The sequence below is a fragment of the Thunnus thynnus genome, chromosome 14, assembly GCF_963924715.1.
Source record: "Thunnus thynnus chromosome 14, fThuThy2.1, whole genome shotgun sequence".
Taxonomy (NCBI): Eukaryota; Metazoa; Chordata; class Actinopteri; order Scombriformes; family Scombridae; genus Thunnus; species Thunnus thynnus.
Genome location: NC_089530.1, coordinates 22,495,015 through 22,517,455, shown reverse-complemented (window position 1 = coordinate 22,517,455; position 22,441 = coordinate 22,495,015). Strand labels below are relative to the sequence as shown.

The 22,441-nt window shown below is 37.7% G+C and overlaps 2 long non-coding RNA genes across 10 annotated transcripts in view; one reads left to right on the top strand and one right to left on the bottom strand.

The window, feature by feature from the left end:
* LOC137197284 (uncharacterized) overlaps positions 1-9,736 on the top strand; it is a 42,324-nt gene extending 32,588 nt beyond the window's left edge. The window contains exon 4 of the long non-coding RNA XR_010931387.1: positions 9,629-9,736. This is a non-coding gene — a long non-coding RNA (uncharacterized lncRNA). The remainder of the gene's footprint in view (positions 1-9,628) is intronic.
* The window catches only part of LOC137197283 (uncharacterized), a 98,792-nt gene continuing 78,000 nt past the window's right edge, over positions 1,650-22,441 (bottom strand). For all 9 annotated transcript variants that reach the window (XR_010931384.1, XR_010931385.1, XR_010931379.1 and 6 more), the window contains one exon: positions 1,650-9,761. This is a non-coding gene — a long non-coding RNA (uncharacterized lncRNA). The remainder of the gene's footprint in view (positions 9,762-22,441) is intronic.

Here is a 22,441-nt window from a genome sequence, read left to right as displayed (position 1 = left end):
TGGATTTTGGTCCCCATCACTTACACTGAAAGCTCATTTGAAGGGGATCTTTTAATGGCCAGTATGAACAGGAGGAATGATTAATGACTAACCTTTAAGTTAGAAGCTTAGAAAAATACTGAAAAATGTTAAAACTGAGGATAAAGCAAAGCTGAAAAAAAGATGCATCAAAAGCCTTCATGCATGTAGCTGTGCAGAAAAAGTTACCAGAAGCATAGAGATAACACTCCAGAGCACTTAGAGGGTTTAGTGCCTTGCTCAAAGAAACTGTTGCTGAGTATAAAACCTGTGGGGTGATTTGAGGTTTTAATGATCTGACCCCAAATTGCATTCACATAGATGTTTCATCTCTCTCTCAACTCCCACTTGTTCCTCTCTCTGCAGAGTCAAGGACAAGCTTAACCATTTAAAGACTGCTCAACAGAAAACACTGATAACTGTTTACTGACAGTCATACAGTTCTTAGTGTGTTTGTTTGTGTGTCTTAACCTCACCTGATCAAAATGTCAAACTCAACCTCATCTTTCCTAGTTTCCCCCATTGTCTGTCATTTGTAATCTCTGTTTAGATCACCAGATCAAACCAAAGCCACAAACAGGCGTATTGTTCAAGTCTGAAGGCTAAACAGCATCAAGCTACGTGAGCTGTTGACTCATTTAATTGGCATTTGTGGGTATGATTAGATCTCATATCTAACGGTAGAAAATGGCAAAATTTACTGGGGGTACCCTACACATTTTTACACACACACACTTGATGTTTGTTTCTCCATACCTTAATATAAACACTATGGTCTTGTTTTTATCATCAAATATAGCTACAGTCTAGTCTTTATCCTGCATGAATAAAATATTCTTGGATGTTTGTTAAACTTATTAAAATGAAGAGAAGCCTAATGTTTGACCATCTTTTTGATTTGTTTGAGGCCAAGTTAGAAAGAAGGAATAATCTAAAGCCACAGATTTGTTTTTCTGTTGAGTTTATTAAATACATAGTTTGTCACACAGCTTCCAAATCCACAGAAAAATTTGCGACAAAATGTGAAATAATTACAAATATTTTTAGCTGTTTGTGGCACAAGAACAGGAGTGATTGCTGACATTGATAATTAATCACATCCCACAGACTATAACGCTCTGCAGTTACTGACCGAAACTCACCTCCGTAGAGAAAACACTTTCACCAACCGTCATCTGTTTATATATATTTGCATTACTTTACCTTACCTAGTCATCAACGAACTTTCATTGTGTGAGTAATTTCGTCTTTGCTGAGCAAAATCCACACTCCCGCCCACATGTCAATCTGCTTTCGGCAAAACCTATACATCTGCATAAACTAATGATCATCCAGGGTCAAATGATATATGTAGCTCCTGGTTCGACACTCATGAACAAGCATTTCATGTAGCCAAAAAAATGGTAAAAAAAAAAAAGTGTAAAAAGGCAAAATTAGAGACGTAGTACATAAAATTATAAAATATTCAAAGGCAACTAACAAATCAACAGTGACAGATGTCTGTGACCTCGGTGACCTTTCTCCTCCTGAGGTCAAGATCATTGACTTCCAGCTGCTAATCAGTTTGACCTTTAAGCTGCAATTAACTGCGGTGTAAGCTACACTTTTTTTTTTTTTTTTTTCACACACACACCCACACACACACACTTAATATTTCATCAAATACAGCCACAGTCTAGTCCTTTTCCTGCATGCATAAAATATTCTTAAACTTGTTCAAATGAAAGGAAGCTGAAAGTTTTACCATCTTGTTTCTTTTATGCTTGACTTTTTTAAACTTGACTTGTTTAAGGCCTAGTTAGAAAGAAAACTGTCTAGAGCCACAGATTTTTTTCGTTTGAGTTTATTAAACACATACTGTAGTTGATGACACAGCATTTTCAGCTTCCACAGAAAATTACAGAAAATTTGAAATAATTACAAATATTTTCAGCTGTTTGTGGTGGAAGGACTGAGGACTGAATGACAAAAATCACAACCTAAAGAATATTTGTGTTTTTAAAAATCATCCAATATTTAACTACTCACCAGGAGACAATTCTGTGTTACTTGCTGTTCACTCAGATCGGTCAGATATTTATTTATCTCTGATGTTGATACTGAGATGTTGCACACTGTCAGATAAAACTGCTCTTAATCATTCTGCAGGGATTTCACAGGGTGAAAAGAGGCTTTAGAAGAGTGCAAAATAAAAATAAAAAACAAGGAACTAAACAACTTGCTGTCTGTAGCCATAAGACAATGCTTATCTTGCCATCAGTTTGATGGTTCAGCGTGTCCAAGGTCCTACCTAATCTCTTAACATTTTGTTAAATGCATGATAACCGTACGTGATATTGAAACCCTGCTATGAGAAAAACGTGTCTCTGCCAGTATTGTCTGCTGACGTACAGGCTGAAAAGCAGCGTCTCACTGCCCTATCCGGCTGAATGTTTCTGTTGCACCACTGCTGGGCGTGTTTGGGTGTGGTCAGAAGTGACACACCTTGGAAAACCCATCCACAAACTTTTAGCAAGGTGAGAAATTAAATCACCGATGGGAAAAAAAAAAAAAAGGTTTTCAGCTGGTATAAACTTTGAATAAGATGCACTCAAAAATGTGTTTTGCTTATTTATACTTCACATGGATGTTTGAGCTTCACTGTGCAGAATGATGTTTGACACTAGAAGGCTGTTTTCACATTCATCTGCTGGAGAATGAAAGCTGTGCTCAGCTTAAATTTGAGTTAAGGGATGCACAGTACCAGTCAAAAGTTTGGACACACTTTCTCATTCAAGTGAATGGGAAGGTGCTGTCTGGTGTGAACGCTTTGTTTGCAATGTTACCTCTACTTTCTCCTTGTGATGACGTCATATTGTTCGCGCATGCCCATAAACGACCATCCGTTCTGTAGCCTTTGTTGCTAAGGTTGTTCCACGGGTTGTTTGTGTTGTCCACTCGCATATTTCAGATAAGATTTGGGCTCGAACATGTACGGATGTATTTGAAAAGTTCCCATTTCGAGAAAAGAATGAGAAAAATAAGTAAAATCCTACTATTACTGTTTGTTGACATAGCCTCCAGAGCTGCCACAAGTCTGCTGAGGGCCAGCTTCCTGGAGCTAACCAATCAGGACACAGTGGGCTCATCAGGAAGGAGACCTTAAAGGATAGGTTCACAATTTTTCTGTCTGACTGTTGTTTTAAGACAGACTTGAAAAACTGTGAACCTGTCCTTTAAAGAGACAAGGGCTAAAACTGCTTGCTTCAGACTTCAGAGGCTGAACTGAACTGAGTGGTTGCATAGAGGGTCATTGCTGTACCTAGCACTAAGTGTCCAATTAAAGTGTGATCACACCCACAAGTTTATTTACTTCTAGTGTGAATCGAACTTGAGATTTGTTGTTTGCACTTTGCATCCTGTCCACCTAGGTTTCACACTACCTTTCACAAACAAAGTGGCAAATATGCGTAAAGTTTTTGTCACCTGTGTTGTCATCAGGTGTTGCTGAAAATGAAGACACTCTATGTGGTTGAACTGCATATCTAGCAGAGTTTTTTTTTATGTATATAAGAAACAGATGAATATGAGCATTGGTGGAAACTTTTAGTTGTGCAAGATGAGCCATTTGAAAAAGCAGAAGGAGACAACACATCCTGACATGATGGAGGAAATGGCAGTTATGCTCAGATTTACCAAGTTAAACTGTCACCTTTTAGCTTTTGAATTCACAGTGTCACCTATCTTTTTTGCTACCATAAATATTCACTAGACGAGGACAGAGATACTATATACATTTCAGTTTTTAACTATTCTTGCCAGTCCAGTAGAACCAAACCTATAAGGGGTGAACGTGTCCTAAATATGCCATATGAAACGCGAACAAGCTGTAGTTCAGTTATGCTCCTTCAAATGTACCATCAATAACAACAACAGACATCCAGTCAGACAACTTCCTCGGTTTGAGAGCTTTTATTGGTGTATTGACATCATTTCTTACAGCCAGGATTCACTTCTGCTAAACTTTACTCTACAAGCCAGAGATTCAAAACGAGAAGCATGCTGGGCTTTATAGGCAGATAAATATAACTTGCCTCCTTTCACACGCACTCTTTCCTGTTTGCTCTTTGTCCTTCTCTTCCTAGTTCACACGCTGTTTTTGTTCTGCATCTTTTTTTTCTCTTTATCTTCTCTGTTCTTTTCAGTCTGCTGAGAATATTTAGATATTTAGTTGAGAAATGCAGCTTGAGATTTAGATTGATCTCCAGGCAGCCTTCTCCTTGTAGATGAGAAGAAGCAGCCACAGTAAACTCCATAAAAATAATAGATTGTCCACCTCTCTTGAAACTATTTGTCCTTCAGGTGAACCCTTTTATTTTAGACTGGAAAGAGACATTTTGGTGTCAGGCATGCTACTGTAACCAAGAATGTTTTCAAACCTGACTTGTTTAGTCCAGTTGAATCAGACTGTTTCCCCCTTGGTGCAATTTGTTCGAGCAGATCTGAACCAAGAGGCAGACTGAAGCCAATGTGGAAGTACCTTAAAGTGCAATGTCACTGACAGCCGCTAGATGTTGACTCCAATGAATTGAAATAGTCAATTAGTCAATTATTTTTTTTCAAAGAGTGATTATGGTCTCAATCGCTAAATTCTCTAATAAGTGTGCTAGTGGTCATTTTGGAAATTATTTCTCCATTAATAAGATTGAAGACATATAGTAGCTTTGATGTCTGCAGTGTGGGCGTTGATTGACAGCTGTGATTGACAGTGGGCTCACCTGCTGCTCTCCCCAGCTCCGGGACTCACATTGAGTCGGACTATAGTCGCAATATTTTGTTACGTTTAATGTTACTTGATAACTATACCTGCCATGTTAGCATAATTTAGCCAAAGTAGCTAATGTTAGCCCAAGTGTGCACCACTCGGTGTTTCCGAGGTAGCAGGATGTGTTTCCAGAGTATGAAAGGCAACACCCTGCACTCCTTATTTGGAAGGTCCTCGCTCCAAACGGAAAAGATGGCACCAATCGTAAGCTGCAACTCTGGACTTCAAACCAGCTCCAATGCAATACAGTTGGGGACATCACACCTCACTACATCTGTGTTTATATACAGTCTATGATGTGAACATAGCAATCGTAAAAAATCAGTGGAGGTTACTGAGACCCTTTGAGAAAGAGGTCTTTGTCCAGTCCCAATTCTGGAGTGGCTCGTTGTGTGTGAATGTGTTCAACCTTGATCCGACCCAACTACTAGGCATACAATGCAAGTTTGAGCTAAATGGCTCTCATAGTCAGGTGTGCTTTGAACACTGGGATGTGGGTGAGTGAAATCAACAGTTGCTAGCAACTAGCCAGAGAGGGAATCAAGATCCAACCTGAACTAGCGCACAAAGTACTTTGCATTTGGCCAGAAGACCTTCTTCAGGACCTTCTTCCTGCATTTATGTGCTTGCTCGCACCCAAGACGCAACTAACCAATGAGCAGAGTAAATGTTCTCATGTGGCCTGTAGTGATGCATTCACGTTCACTTTTTTCTGTGTGAAAAGAAGCCGCACAAACAGGAAAACCCAACAAGTTTACCAACTCATCCACTGATTCAGACTATTTTAAGATTTTGGGTTTGATAACACCCTTAGCTGCAACACGAACAGCAGGATACAGAGTTATAACTGACCAGTCTGGTGTGTGTGGTTGATCTTTAGCCCGGTATCCTGTGCACATGATTTAATTAAGGTAATCATAGTGAATGTCTGTGTGTAATGGCATTCCGCTCAGATCACAAGCACATCTCTGATCAGAGGATGCAGATTTATCAACATATCTGTCCTGCTGCCTTCAGAAATCTGCAGAGATTTAATGAACAGATGGAGAAGCTTTTGATGCAGTACGAAGCAGCTGTGGATGGCAGATGTAAGAGGCATTATTAATTTATAGACAAATGCAGACTTATTTACTGACACATTAAAATGTTCATTTTTGATGCTGGTTTCAAATTCGTCTACTGGTTGAAAAGTGTTTAATTAAAATTTACATTTTGAGCATTAGTTTGTTAATTCTGCACAAGTATTTAGTTTGCTCTTACTGACAAAATCCCCTAGCCGACAAAGGAGTGATGTGATGGAGACGTGTATTCTCAGTGCAACTACTATGATCCAATCCACCAAAATACCAAAAACCTGTGCAGTGACAGGCAAAACTAATTTCAAGGTTAGGAAACTGTCAGAGTGCTGCTGGTCTTTGCTCCCCCACAAAAAATAGGGCCCAATAACTCAAAAAAAAAGTAAAGAAAAAAGTAAGAAAATGTAACAAATTCTAATCTTGAGGGGGTTTATGGAACTGGTTCCCAGCCTCATATGAGACCCCTGGGGTGAGAAGTATGAGAGAGATTTCTTCACCAGGAAAGGAGTCCATGGACGAGAAATGACTAGAACAGTACAGTATGCAGATTGAAGGGCGGCAGATGGTTTATTTCCAAACTCAGGACAAGATTTATGCTGAGAGAAGTTTTTATTTTCCACAAAGCAGTCTTATCAATCACAAACAAAAAACTAAATCTTTTACTTAACTACTATAAAAAAATATATATAAATATTTTCTTAACATTTGCTGTCCATACTAAAGTGCTTAAACAAAAATAATAATTTCTACTGGGCATGTACAGGTATTTTGAGTCAGTTTTCTGTTGTCTTCAAGGTGATTTTTGTTGTTTACATAAGAGCAAGTCTTTCTAATGGATCACCTGACAGCAAAATATATATATATATATATATATATATATATATATATATTTCAGTGCTCTTGGCAAAACATTTTAACGTCTTTCTGATGTGTTTTTCACCTTGAAGATCTAAATTGTTTGGTTTTTTTGCCAGACAGAAAATTTGGTTCAACTCAGGACAAACAGAAATCATTATTCTTGGAAGGATAAAATGTTTTGGGAAAATAGTAAATATTTCAGGAATGATGCATGCTTTCATATTTTGAAATGAAACAATGTGGTTGTGATAACAGCCTGAGGATCATGAAATTCACTCAACCCATAAATAACCTGTTTCCAAATGCTGTGCTGTTTGTCAGCCAGTCACACTCAGCCAGGAGTTACACACCTTACTATGAAACCTCATCATTGTTGTTTATATCAAATTCTTTATTATGTACAGAAAGCTATGCTGTATGAAGTACAGCATGTATTAGAAAGTATTTAAAAATATAAATGTCTTTTATGAGACTCAAATTTTCTTCAATTTACTTAAATATTTAAAAACAGTTTCATTTAATAATTAAGATATGATTTTATTAATTTATATTTTATTTATCCTTCATTTACTATGTTGAAGTAGAAATCATTTCTATAAATAATATAATTATGTTGTTGTTAAAGCAGTATTTTAATGCATGTGCATGTAAGGACTATACATGAACTTTGCTTGCTAACTATTGTCCTTAAAAGGTACAATGTGTAAGATTTGGCCAGAATTTAGTTTAAAACATTCAAAAATTAACTAAAAATATCAACAGAATGTAAAGAAATAACAGTTTCAACATTATGTCAAAGACATCTATGTATTGTGTTGCAGAGATATCTACTGAAGTTAGCATGGTAACTAGCTAGCTCCGGCACCGTCTGGCCAGTACTGTCTTGTAATACCACTTTGTACCTCAGGGGCGATAGCGAGTCACTGTAGTGTCCAGTCTGCCCTCAGTTCAGCATGAGAGGCAGAAGTAGTAGTGTTGGCCAGAGCAATCAGCAGAAACCAGACTGAAAGCTACTGCAAGTTTCGCTGTAGGACTGTTAATATGTCACTTAAGTTTTAAGTTAATGTTTTAACATTTTTAACATTAAGTTTTAATTTTTTTTTTTCAGGCGAGAAAGTATCCATTTAGATTCCCAATATGTGGTCAGTTTATCCAAGTAACGCCTATTTGGAAAGTTGCACCGATGTTGTCAGAGCAGCTGCCTCGCTGGTGTGACATCAGCTGCTCATTATCAGCTGATCCAATGACCTGCACTGGATTCCACCAGCTATGTGAAAGCTTGAATGAGCCATCTGGCATCGTAGCAAATTGTAGTAAGCTGGATCGATATTGAAATATCATATTAATAAATTAGGTCTCTACTGGATTAATGTGTTGTAAAATGGCAGCATTTAATGAAAACATGATTCTGTATTGCAGAAAAACTGCTGTTTACTATCAGTAAGTGACATTTGATGATTTATACCAACCCTAGGGACATGTGTGTAGCTATTTAGTTGTTACTTAGAGTTATGTTGTAACTTATCTCCGTGGTGCAACCGCTTTCTGATCTGTGCAGCTCTTTTGTAATTTACCACTGTCTGTAATTTCTCAGTAGCATTTTGATGTCTTGAAACTACTGCACAGATTCACTGTGAACAGTAAGCTTTACGCTATATTCAGTGAGTGATAATGGTGGTGGGGTGATGCGTTTGGGGGCGGAGAGTGGGAGGGTAGGGGGGGGGGGGGTATGCTGCTCCCTATTTGTTTGGATCAGGTGGCCAATTCTTACACATTGCACCTTTAAAGGAATTCAGCTGATCAACTATGTACAAAGTCAGGAGGCTGAAATTTCAAATTATGTGATAATTAACAAACTGGTCATTGATATGTGTTCTGCATGTAAGTGACACAAAATCACCAGAATTTGAATTAAGAACATGTCTTTTATGTGCCGAGTGAATTTTTTATGACCTTTATTCCTGTTTTGACCTTAAATGATTATACAAAAACCCATTGGCATCAAGAGCATGAATTCATTGAATTTTAAGACAATAATAATAATGTTAAAGTTGATTCATTTTCAAGATACAGGCAAGGTGAATTATCTACAACACACAGAGAGAAAGAACAAATTCACTCAGTCAGTAAGGGCCAGTGGAGATTATCCGTCTTTGCTGCAATTTTGAAAAGTGTTTCTGCACAAATTTCACAAGTGTTTTTCAGACTTAAATGTTGAAACCAGAAGTTGGAGAGAATTAACCTGCCTAAATTTCTAAATCTTGACTAATAATAGCATTTAACTTTCACAACATGAACGGTTATCATACATTCGTAACTGGGCAGATTAGCTGTCAAAACACATAGTATTTGTGTGGCTGTGATGGCTGTCTCTAAAGTAACCTCTTAAGTTGCAGTTTGTGTTTTTTCAGATTTTAGATTTTAAGATAAAACAGCACATAAATGCTGTTTTATGCACTTAGAAATGCTAGACATTCACATGAAGGCAGGGCTAAATCTCAGAGTCAATGAGTAAGCTCTAAAAGGTATTAAGTAATATTTTACTTGTGTGTTACTTGGTGTGTTCACCACCAACCAGGATTTCAACAGCAGCACAATGACTTCACTGGGTGTGGAGATTTTTGCTCCAGAACAGCCCACAAGCCAGAAAGCCAAAAACCTCAGCACCTGGACAACCAACAAAACTACCAACCTCCTGCAGGTGTTTTATAGCAATTTGGTGCGATGCAACAATAAAAGTCTTACTTACTGCCCCTTCGAACCTCTTGAATTTGTTCTTCCTTTCAACATTTGAGCAAATTATTCCCCGAGACGAGTCGACATCGCAATTTTTGTTTGTTTTTTTTTTGTTTTTTTTTGTTTTTTTTTGCAGAGAACCAGCAGCTGCGAACCACACCACAGAGCACCGCCTCCTCTGTTGCCGCCTGCGGTCACCGCTCACCAGCCCCCATCCCCATCTCATGATGATGATGTCATGACCCCAGACTGACTCAGCAATATCTTAACTGGAACAGAATGAGAGAAAAGCATTGTTAGGATACAGGAAAAAAAAACAAACATGAAAAGCATGGAGAATTAATCTAAATGTTGGGAACACACATAAATATAAAAACACGAGGTGACACTGTGCATTAAGCGGTTATCGGGTATTATAGGGCATCGTTAGGAGCATTATAGGCCTACTGTGAGCAAATAAAAAACAGGCTGGAATGGCATTAACTATCAGCTTTTATTGCTTGCAAATAAAAATGTGTTTTTTTTTGCAAACCTGCAGAAAAGGAAACTCATTTCGGTTCCACAAAAATAGAGCTAAAAAATGTTTAAGAAACCACCTAAACTATGACTAATCAACATTCCTCAGATTGTCCAGTATCGTCCGCAGGCCTTATAAATCAGATTAATAGTCTATGATATAATTATGGGATTAAAAACGATGCATGGTACATAGGATATTAAGCAATGAGCTGCTTGAGATAATATCTACAGTAGTTATTTGCATCACTGTTATGTTCCTGGCTTTACAAACACATGTATTAAAATCTGGAGTGTGTTGTTCTCCTTTTTTACACATTTTCAGCGACATGCTCAATTCTCCCACTGAGGGTTTGTTCTCTGACTGGCCTGTTGAAGGTTTCCTCTGCTTCTTTGCTAGAACTAATACTAATACTTGAGTTTTTTTCCTTGAGGTCTCAGATGGTATTGTAGGATAGATTTAGTTATTTCTATCAAACATGTTGTCAATTCAGATTTGGTAAGATCGTATTATGATTATCAGCAAACAAGTACAGCAGTATATAAAACTCAGTGTGCTTTTTAGATTTTTTTCCATGATATACTAAGCTAGGGTCTGCCAACAGGGTCTGAAAAATACAAGAGCGTATCCCACGTGAGGTCCCTAAGGTTTGCGACACTCAACTATTTTCTGATCAGAGTAAAAACAGGCTTGCATACGAGCATAATTACTGTCTACGCAAAAAGCAAGTTGGCAAATGTTAATATGTAATTTCTTCACTACAACACTGGTATTTAGTAAACATCTGTGTATACTGTCCTACGTCATTGTAAGCAGCTTTCTGATTTCCTGACAAACTTTCTGGCCGGTTTCTGGATCAGACTCTTGAAATGAAAGCTCACACACACACACACACACACACACACACAGTACAAGGCACCATCGACGGAAACAAAGGAAATGTTGGGCTGATGTAGACTAAAAATACACACCAAGTTACAATCCAGAGATGATCTTCTCGCTCTTATTAAATCCTTAATCTTATTTCTTTTTCCTTCAACATTTTGTTCACAAATGCAATAAGAGAAAATACATTTAGGCACAAATGTTTAAAAAAAAAAAAAAAAAACAGAAGTGCATTAGTATATTCTGACAAACTTTACATGAGAGCTGAAATAAAATAGTTGACCTGAGTGTTGTAAATGATCTTGATAACAAAATCATAACATAAGAACAAATAGATAGACCTTAGAAATGTATATAGCATATCTATATTCACTTTTCAACTATCTATTTTGTAGAAATCAAAAGTGAAATCTTTACACCACAAGAAAGAAAATGAAAAGCTGCACCCATTATTATTTTGTGAGAAAAAATCTCGTTCACCACCACTGTATCTGAGGCTACATGCACAGCTGACACATTGAACATTAAGCTATTAATCTAAATGTAAAAAAAAAAAAAAAAAGGAATGTAGAAAAGTATGTGAAGCAACACAATTCCTGCACTCTCATTGCCTTGAGAGCACTGACAGGAAGTGAGAATGTTTGGAGACCGCCTGAGTCACCTGCACAAAAACACACTCCCTGCAGAGGAAATGGACGACGTTAGCCACGTCAACACACAGTCTGCGACACTCTGGTGAAACCGATAAGAATGTCTCAATTTGTTTTCCACAGTTTGAACATCATCGTCGGCTCCTTCTGTCAAGGATTCATTACACACATACATACAGTCTCATGATAGTTTAAATATTCTCCTGTTAAATTTACTGCAGAGCCTGAAACCATTTAATCTGTAACACTCCTGTGATGCCAGCTCTTTTATTTATAGATTGCTTTTCATCTATTTACTTTGAACTTTCTACACTAAACTTGCTACATGTGTTTTTTGATAGACAGAACAAAGTTAAATGAGGCCTGACAGAATAACCCCCATGTCAATTAAAATTCCTGAAACCATAGTTTACATGAACATAATTTACAGCGTCAGATTCACTTAAAAGACTAATAATTAGGGTCACTTTGATTTGACCACACTTTGTTTAGTCATGATGGACTCTGTCTGCGCAGTATAAACAGATTAAAGCAGAATATTTTACTTTGAGGCTTTGCCTTACATTTTTGGCTCCACAACAAACAATACGACCTCCTCCCCACAGCTCTGCGCATCATTGGAAAGGATGAGACAGAAGGCTGTTTGCAGATATTTACACTTTAGGCTTTTAGCAGATGATATTCTGGAAATCTTATAGTGACTGCCATGTAAAGACAACACATGTCAGATGGTTTGACTGTGGATAAAACAAAGTATATGTTTGCTTTTTGCACAGTTTTGGTCACAGAATATCACTCATCATATGCTGTGTTCATTTTTTAAACAGTCTTTTTAAATAATCTAAAGACATGACCTACAGTTAGCCCTTGTGACCACATGCATATACTCCTACTTTCCTGCAAAGGCTGCAGCACTTTAAATGCATTTTTAATGTCTAGTTGTGGTTACATTTTGCGCAACATGGTCATAATTATAGTTCATAATACATGCTCTCTCTACGTGTGGCTCATATCTTTTTTATTTATTCTGGTAAAGAGTATACAAATAAACCTATGGCTGTCTGGCATTGTGCTACAAACAGCATTGTGTATAGACAAACAAATGTATTCTGTAGTCTGTGATAGACACAATTAAAATCCACAAAAGGTTAAAAGAGCAACATTACACTACTCGAAAAACTGAGTTATCTTGTGTGAATGCACACACCCACCCACACATACGACAGGCTTGAAGACAAATCTCCCCAGTCATCTAAAAACACAACTGACAGGCTTTTCTCCTCAGGATGAATTTCTTTAGCCATATGAAAGTACCATAGATGGACAGCATGATTAAAGGCCTTGTGCAAAGTGTAAAAAGATAAATTACAGTCTTCCATTTATAACCCAGCATCTCTCCTCACACCGTAGCCATTTACACCAAGATGGTTTGAAATCTCTCATCTTTGACGCTGTTAATCATTCTGTTAAGAGCCGAGGAGAGAAATTACCTGGCTGCCCTTTAAGTGGAGTACCACTTAGTTTCAGACTCAAGATTATCGCTGTGAAAAGATGTTTCACTCCCACTCAGACTGGTTTTATGTTTGTTTTTTTGTTAACCTCAGTACAAGTGAGATATTAAGATATCTCTGTCAACAACAATGCGTGAAATCAGGTTCTCATGATGTGAAGACAAATATTTCAGAGATAAATTCTTAAATGTCACTAGTGATTTAGAAAAAAATTGCAAAGCCCAGAAGCTCAAACTGTTTAGTAAAGAAACATCTGCAGCAGTATTCAAACTGTTACCACTATCAGCTACTCCTAAAAAGTACAGTCTACATAGTAAAGTCTTTACACAAGACAGTCAAGAAAAAGGGGATTTTACAGAGGTGCCCATTCACTCCAGTGATGTATTTCACTCCGGACAAAGACAAATAACTATGATGAATAATTTACTGAACGGACAGGACCAGATTAACCGGTCTGATAGATGACTCAGTGCTTTGTCTTCCCCACCTGATAAAGTGGATCTGCATTTAGCCCTTACGGGGCAGCTTTAAACACTGCGGAGTACATTTATCGAAAAGAAACTGACATGATGCTTTAAAAGCTTGTAACCAATTATGTGTAGATATTTCACAGCAACAGCATCTCATCTCTGTACGTGCCTGCCTTCACATAGATGTGGATTTAATAAGACAAATCAGTAAAATATCAGAAAGAATTAGGTCCTAATGTTTATTTCCAATAATAGAATAAGTGCACAGCATGTAGGTTAGTGAAGCAGCATCCCCAGACTGCCAGCTCAAGCAATAATACAGGTGAATAATCAATAAATTGAGGTTTGAAATGTATCAGAATAAAAGTTTGATGAGCCTTGAATCAAAATTGGAACATAGTGTAAGTGTAAAATCTAATATATGGCAAAATGATTTTTGATGATGTGTACTAAAAGAATTCCCATCCAAGCTTTAAAGCTGCCTTTGCACATAATGTGCAAGTATTATTTTTCTGATCTTTGTGTTAATGTTGCATTTAATAAATTTTTAATTTAAATTAGCAATTTTCTTGTATTAAATATTTGTAGCAATTCATTAACAGTGAAACTAGATACAAATGAATGCTTCCTTTTTTTAAATTAAATTGATTGTGTTAATATTGGATTTTTCTTATTTTATTTATTTTTTTACTGCTGGCAATTGTGGCTTTGCAACTGTTTTGAAACTGATTTTTCTCACCTCTGTAGCCTAGAGACCGTTAAAAAAAAAAAAAAAAAAAAGAGAAAGAGAGATCAAAAAAAAAGGGAGGGAGAGCTTCATTGTCTTGTTGTGTTACACCGTATATGTCTTGTTATGTATTATGTGATTGCAGGGGTGTGCAGCACTTTTTTTGCACTAGTGCACCACTGCATTGTCTTGTCAGTGTGGTATGTTTTTGTCCATGTATTGTATTGTCATGTATTGTTTGATTGCAGCTCTGTATAGCACTTTTGCCCAAGACAAATTTCCTTCGGGACATTAAAGTTGATCTCATCTCATCATAGTTGTCAGAAATCCCAACTCAAAAGTAGAACACAGATGATAAAGTTTTCCACTGGGCTACTCCAAATAAAGATATGCAAGATTATACTCAATGAAAATTAGCATCCCATGCTAATGGGTAACTTCTAATGACCATTTTAAGCTACCATTAGCTTGTTTCTTTGGATGAGAAATGGCAACACTGTTCAGACTAGTAAAAAAAAAGGTAGTTAAAAAAGGCAAAGTGTAAAATAGCAAATATTGTGAATCCTGGATCCCTGAACTAACTGAAAAAGGCAACCTTTCAACAAAACATATCTGTTAGCTAATTAGTGTTTAATTAATTACCTTGCTGTCCATCCAATTTCTAACTGGCTAATTGAGCATGTAGGTTAGTTAGCCTGTTCCCCTTTCAAGATCATTAAAATTAAATTAAAAAAAATAAAAAAAACTTTACTAAAAAAAAAAAAATAATAATAATGTCATTTGTATACCTTTCTACATTTATCCAAAAATCTATTTTATGTATTTTGACCAGTGCTCCTTATTTGCCTTTAGGGTTTTCCATTTAGCTAACTTGAACTAACCCTTACATTTGTGCAGCTGAAGCTCTTCTCAAACACTCTACACACCGTAGTAAGTGTGAATACAAATTGCAGTACGGTTAAAGATCACGAGTTACGCAGTGGGATTTCTCCACTCGGTGAATCAGCCTATTCATTATTGCTGAAAGAAGATTAACCAGTTTGATGGATGAGTAAATGTTTTGTCTTGTCGCCCCTTTTGATGAAGTGGAAACCTGCATCAGCGTTAAGCAGGCTGCGGAGTACTTATCACCGGCTGTATGTATTGGCTGGGGATCAAAGGTGAAGGCATGGGACTTGACTGGCAGTCCTCTTCTTCGGAGTAAATGATTCATCTGACATTTGTACTGAACATCACTGTTATTGTGGATGAGTTAAGTAAGATATACACCTATAATCAAACAAATCTAACCTTCATAAAGATTACACTGTTCAGTTTTTGTTGAAACAGTTTGAGAGATTTAACTTCACAGTCATTTCGGAGGCTGCAGGTTGTGGTGCTGTTTAAATAATATTGTATAGATTTATGTAATATATATAAAAATATAAGAAACACCTCTCAGTATAACACAATACATTTCAACAGCAACACAAATTAGTCTCCATGATAGCCATAGTGTTGAATCAACACTCTCAAACACTCTCAGCAAAATTATAACCTTGATAAAGGAATAACTGTGGAATTATATAGTAATATTAAACTGCATTAGTTGTACTTAGGTGTCCCTAATAAACTGGCTATTAGTATTTTTTTTCTGAATTTATTTTAGGAAGATTTTGTATATCACCTTATTTTTATTGGGGCGATTTACATAATTTAATTAATGTAATTACAGAGTATATGTTTTCTATTTTACGGCATAAAAACATTGAAGTGATGTATCATGTTTGTTGTTAGTGTGCTGTTGTCCTACTGTTGCAGTCGACTTTGAAGGGGACATGAAATGAATTTAAAAAGTTGTTTAAACCACAGATATGACAAATTTATTTTCCTAATTTCTACCAAGCTAACTAGCTAGTGAGTCACCATTTTGGAGTGACATCATTGCCTATGTAACAGGGTTGGTTGGTTCCGTTGACAGGTGACGACAGTGAAGCATTTCTGAACCAAGTTGGACACACACTTGTTTGGAAACAGAGGAGGATGAACTTGAAAGGCCTGTTGAGCCTGTGATAAGTCCTGTTGCATATATGCATTCCAGCCGATATGACGTGGGAAACCAGCAGTGGAGTCAGTACGTAACAGCTGACCTATCGGATGTTTAGCACTGAACATTAAATACAAAGCATTAATTACTGTTAGATCCTGATCAAAGCTACTGCTGCTGTGCCACCTGTGTAAATGCACACGTCACTCTCAAATTAAAAATGTTTATCGTTTCTGCTGCTGTGTGATGCTGCAGGCATTTAATGAAGTCAAAGGAAAGAATCTGATGCAGCCAGATGTGGACAACAAACAGAACATCAGTACTGATGTTTCTGCAAAATCCCGGATTACATTCAGTGACATCTGAACGACATTATTGTAAGATTCATACATTCATGAAACACTTTTCAGATCTGCCAGAGTCACATTAATAGCTGTATTCTGATGGACATTTCAATAGTATATGTAATACAGTAGATGTGATACTATAGAGAAGTAAAAGAAGCAAAATACAGTTGGTGATGAGCTCTGTGTGTACACACCTCTGCTGACTAAAGCCACAAAACTGTGGCATTTGTGCACTCTGCAATTTTCATTATGGACCAATCTCTGTGCTGAAAGGTGGAGAAAAGCCTGAAACACTGGAGACAGCTGCAGAAACCGCTCCACTCACTGTAAAAAGTAACTTTACTGCCTGTAATACATCCATGGCATGTATGCGTCTTATGTGCAGCACCATATCCCCCCTCCCTCCCTCTGATGCTCCATGTTAGGTTCCGCTCTGTTAAATTAAAATACCAGTTTTGAGGACCAGAAATATGTGGTGCTCGGCTCAAAAAAAATTCAGCACTGAAGCAGTTGCAACCCGCAGGACCTACAGGACGGACCCAAAGCTTTGGCACTGCGCTCACAGCTGCTGTGTTCACTGTTGCTGGCTGACATGAACAAAAACGAGCCGCAGCAGGTTTTCTGTGAATGATACACATCCAGTGTGTTTTGGAGTCGGTTTAACTCTTTAATATTTAATATTGAGGGGGCAAATTAACTTTGTTTCAGATTTTTGGGGGAATCTGATGTCCATATATAATTGAAAAGTAATACACACCAAGGGTTGTAGTGAGGTGCTGATCACTGGAAGCAGACTCAAAAGCAGGAAAAAAGCTGGTTCCATATGTATTTCTCCATTATTTGGATAATGTTTCAGCCCTCAGGCCTTCCCCAAGATCAACAATCCCGATTGTTGAAAGGCTTGAGGGCTGAAACATCATTCAAATAAAAGAGAAATAAATATGGAACCAGAGTGTGCAACACTTTTTTCCTGTTTTTGGAATCTAATGTCCAGTCAATTATAAATATTAGGGGGGGGATTTCCATGTTTCATTTATTGGGGGGGGCGTAAACATGAATCCTATGCTGCAGAGATGCTATGGTAATCTTTAGGCTAGGGGACGTGTGTCAGACTGTATGTCGGAGTGGGGGGAAGGGGTTAGAGGTGTTCATGAGTACTGCTGTTTGGAGTGAAAGATGTGTCAATGAGAGAGAGACTCTGTGAAACTTTAGGCTAACATGCAGTTAATGATAATGATATCAAATAGCTATGTTTCTGTGACAGATGTTTGTGAATACTGTTTGATTGGTATGAGCATAGTTAATGTCTTAGTACCTGCCTCCCAACCGCTTGCACACCAGAGACTTCTGCCAGCCGAGCCGGCTAACTTCCAGTTTAACCTTCTGCTAACTTCAATGGGGAAATTCTGATAGTGAAACGAGTCATTTTGTGGCTGTTGTGACGCTCAAAAAAATGTATCCACCATTTTACAGCCACTCCTTTTCCCATGATTGTGTGCTGGTAAAATGCTTTTTGGGCCCCTGTTGGACCCGGAAGTTGTAATTACACGGTTTGGCCACTATGTCAAATTGCCTTCAAAGCCTGGCGCACTTCCTGGGGGTTTGATATACGTAGATGCCATATTGACTGCTTCGGCCTGCTGCTGTGATACGTCAACGTCACCGCCATATCGGACCAGGCAAGACTGGCCTACAAATACAAGTAAATGGGGAAGCTGTGGTTTTTCTGGATAAAAAGCACAATAACATTTACAGTTCTCAACAATTTTGATGAGTCGTTTTTGTATTCAACGGTTTATGATTTACGTGGAGTAGAAAAAAAGTTTTGATTTTTTTTTTTCCCTTCAGCTTGAAATATAGTAAATAGCTATCAGCTAAATACACAACACATTAAATGTTTACCATTACTATCTACAGCATCCTCAAGTACAATTAAACCCACCTGTGTCGCAGGACAGTCTGCACTGTCGTCCATCTTAAAAATCGACTAGATCTTTCTAGACCTGCAGGGGAATGATCGCAACAGAACCATCTGCCCTCTGATTGGACATATTGACTATGTTTGAACCAGTCGGATTCAGCTGTAAAAACAGGGTCAAAATTTGTACTGGTAACTTCAATGTCACACACAGTGTGGGAACTTTTAGCGCTGCATTTCACACACTGTTTTTTGCTTTCAATCTGTAGGCAGGTGTACACGAAAGCACTTAGTTTTTCTCAGTGTTTTTGTTTAACCTCATCACTAATATAACTAATATCCATAGATTTAATTTACATATTTTCATAAACTTTCACAAAATTTCACAAGTAGACTTTTCTCACAGGTTTACAAAGGTTGACAACTCCTCCTTCTCCTCCTACTCCTACTCCTCCGTTTCCATCTTTCTGCGTTTATCTTTCACTATCTTAATCTTTCACTGTCTGTCTTTCACTATCTCCATCTTTCACCATCTATCTTTCGCTATCTCTATCTTTCACTTTTTCTACTGCTGTTATCTGTTGAACCCAGCCAAACTAACCAACCTTGTGACATCACAGGTCGTAGTAACGCAAGATGCTGGCACCCTTGTCACGAAAGATATAACAGGGCTTCTTTTTTCTTTTATACGTTTACATTTGTCATCTTTCTTCTATAATTGTTGATTAGAGTGGAAATCCATTTAGTAAATCATGTCAACTTGATTCACTGCTTCATATCCACTGTAAAGTAAACACATTCGAGAAGCTGTCCTCATGCTCTTACTTTACCCCACAACCTATTATATTTATATAAATATTTTTTTTATTATTAGTGTCTCATGTTACTGTCTTACATGTTACATACAACTACCAATAACTCTTTCATAGGCTGGTAGACAAGTTGACATGTCAGAGGTGTAAACACTAAAATGAACAATGTTCTATTTAGCTTCTTCAGTTTCAGAGTCCTGCTATTGTGCATGATGGCTCACTGTCACGACTCACTCGCTGGGACACTTAAATAGAACAGAGCTATCTCTTCTGCCTCCAAAAAGTCTGGACTGTATCTTACCCATCCCATCCCCTACACTTCCAACAGCACCAGCCATAAGACTACTTTATATGCACACACACACACCTACACTCAGCACTAGCCACTTTGTACATAACACTACAAACTGCTGCTAATTACTCATCCTGTGGATGGCATATTATTTGCACATCTTTAAGCTTTATGCAGTATATTTGTCTTATTTGCACTGTACTTCATCAATCATTACTGTTTTTTGTTCTTGATCTGCACCTTGTTTAATCGGCCCCCCCGCCCCAACCCCCAGCTTAGCTTAACTTGTAAATATTTAAAAACTAAATTATTTTAGTATTTTGTTTTATCCTAGTATTTTTAAACCCTTGTTGTTGTGTTTTAGTACTTGTATATGCCAACACCGGGGTCTGAGAGACACAGCACTTCAATCCTCTATGTCCTGTATATATATGGCAGAATTGACTTTGATTTAATATCATTATTAACACCTGTGCTTTTCCTACTATGACAAGTCAAAATGTCTGCTGTGAAAGAGGCCAATATGCACATGTGAGTACAGTATTAAGATAGCCTTGAAAAAATGTGAACCTATTGTTTGAGGTGGACAAATTAGTCAGGACAAAACAAATCAGTTTAGAGTAACAGTGAGTTATTTACTTTCCCGTTTAAGCAGCTCTTTATCTTACATTTCACGGGAGAAGGAGTTCATTTGCTGACTGGAGAGATGAATGTAGAGATAAAATGGCTGAGCTGGAGACCAAGGCCAGATGCATAAATTTGTGTAGATTCATGATTAAAACTGCGTGCACACACAAAGCCAGAAATATGCATACATATTCTTTTCGTAGGATTTACAAAGCTGTGCGTAGGCAAGGTTGTGTTTTATAAATGTCAGTCATTGTGGGAGTGGCTTCCACTCCCACGATTATCCATAAATGGATGAAGACCCCACCCTTAACCAGCTGTTTTCATATTAATATGCTGTCGGCTCCATCAGTCTGTGCACCTGTCAATGAAACAAAGGAGAAAGAAGATGTGCAGTTTCACAGATTGTGTTTCACCGGCGCCAGAACAGCTGTCATTACGCACGGCCATGCAGCTCTTTATAGCATCCATATCATTAATTCATCACATGGACCTGTAAACCATCGTCAGCAGTGATATCTCAGAAATTTAAATCAATGATTAGCTTGTAGCGCTCCTAAACCGACTTTACACCGACACAACTAAGGACACAATAAGAAGAATATTAACAGCAAAATACAATGTTGACTCCTATGTAAATTAAAAGAATAATAAAATGAATCACAAAAATGATTAACCAATATTATGTTTGTAAATGTGTCTTTTACTGGCATTTTACAGATCTCTGTGTAAACGCAAAAAAAAAAAAAAAAAAATCACACAGTCACTGCAGCTGGTTGTGAACTTAATGTTTTAGAAGATTAAAAGATTCCTTCTCTTATCTTACATTTCATCTCCACCTCATCATATCAGCCTCAGATCGCTCCAGAAAAACATGTACGCCTGGTCTGAAGGTGAGGTGCGCACAGACTTACCGCACATGCTGTGTTTATAAATACCAGCTTATGTGCAGGAAATGGCGTATGCATGGTTTTTGTGTGTGCACATCGTTTGTGCATCTGGCCCATGGACGATAGAGGTGGGACATTTGCCACAAATTGTGATGTGCTCTCACACACACACACACACACACACAGACACACAAACACACACACAGCTGTCAAAACAAATCTAGGAATAGAGGCTCTTTTACACAGGAGTTTTAAGAGGGAAAATGGACGTCTGCTACTTTGTGTGTGTGTGTGTGTGTGTGTATGTGTGTTTGGCCAAGCAGCCGTGTCAGGACTGAACAGGGAAGACAACTGGAAACAGTCATGCTGCACTTTAAGTTTCCACTCAGTGAACACACAGATGCATGCAGGCTCTCACGCAAACACACTGAAGTGAGTCAGTTAATTAAATATCATCGCCGTTGGACTTCTACTTTCATATCTTGAGGGCTGATGTGTACTGTATACTCCATCTTAGTGAAGGACTCCTCTAACTAAGCCCCCACCTACTGTACTGACAGACTGCGGAAGGCAGACATATTGTCAATGGTTTCATTTTGTAAACTCATTTGGTATAATATGAAACTCCTGAAATTCCTGTAATCCTATTAATCAACTTTTTTCATTTTTTAAGTATAGAACATATTTCAGTCCTCGCATTTTGAATAAAATGAAGTTATGCCCTCAAACTGCACCCTGCGCACACAAAACACTTTGGGTGTGTGGATTTCTAGAAAAAGGTTGGTGTTGACATGTGATCTGCATCTGGATACATTATCTGGATAATGACATCTGCATGAGCCTTTGCAGTTACCAAGCTTTTTTTTTTTGCAAGAGAAGACTACTGCTACCATTACTACTTGTAGCTTTTGCCCAGCTTGCTTGCGCTGGCAGGAAGAGGCAGATTTTGGACCTTTCAAGTTGCCGTGTGGATTTTCTTTTTGTGAGTACGGTCATGCTGTACAGATTGCATTTACACCTGGCTGAGATCCAATACATTTTTATTTATACAAGTAGAATATCCAGATACAGATTGCATGTTAATTCAAAGTGTAAATGGGGTCTATAGCTGGCAAACATACAGTCCAAACCGTTTTCTTAATCATCAGTGGTCTTCTTATTTAATTACAGCTCCACCTTGGAGCTCTGTGTCAAGCAAAGGTGTACTGGTCCTTTAAACCTGTAACCCCACAAAATGTGAGTCACTGGGCTGACGAAAGCAGTAATTGATCACATTC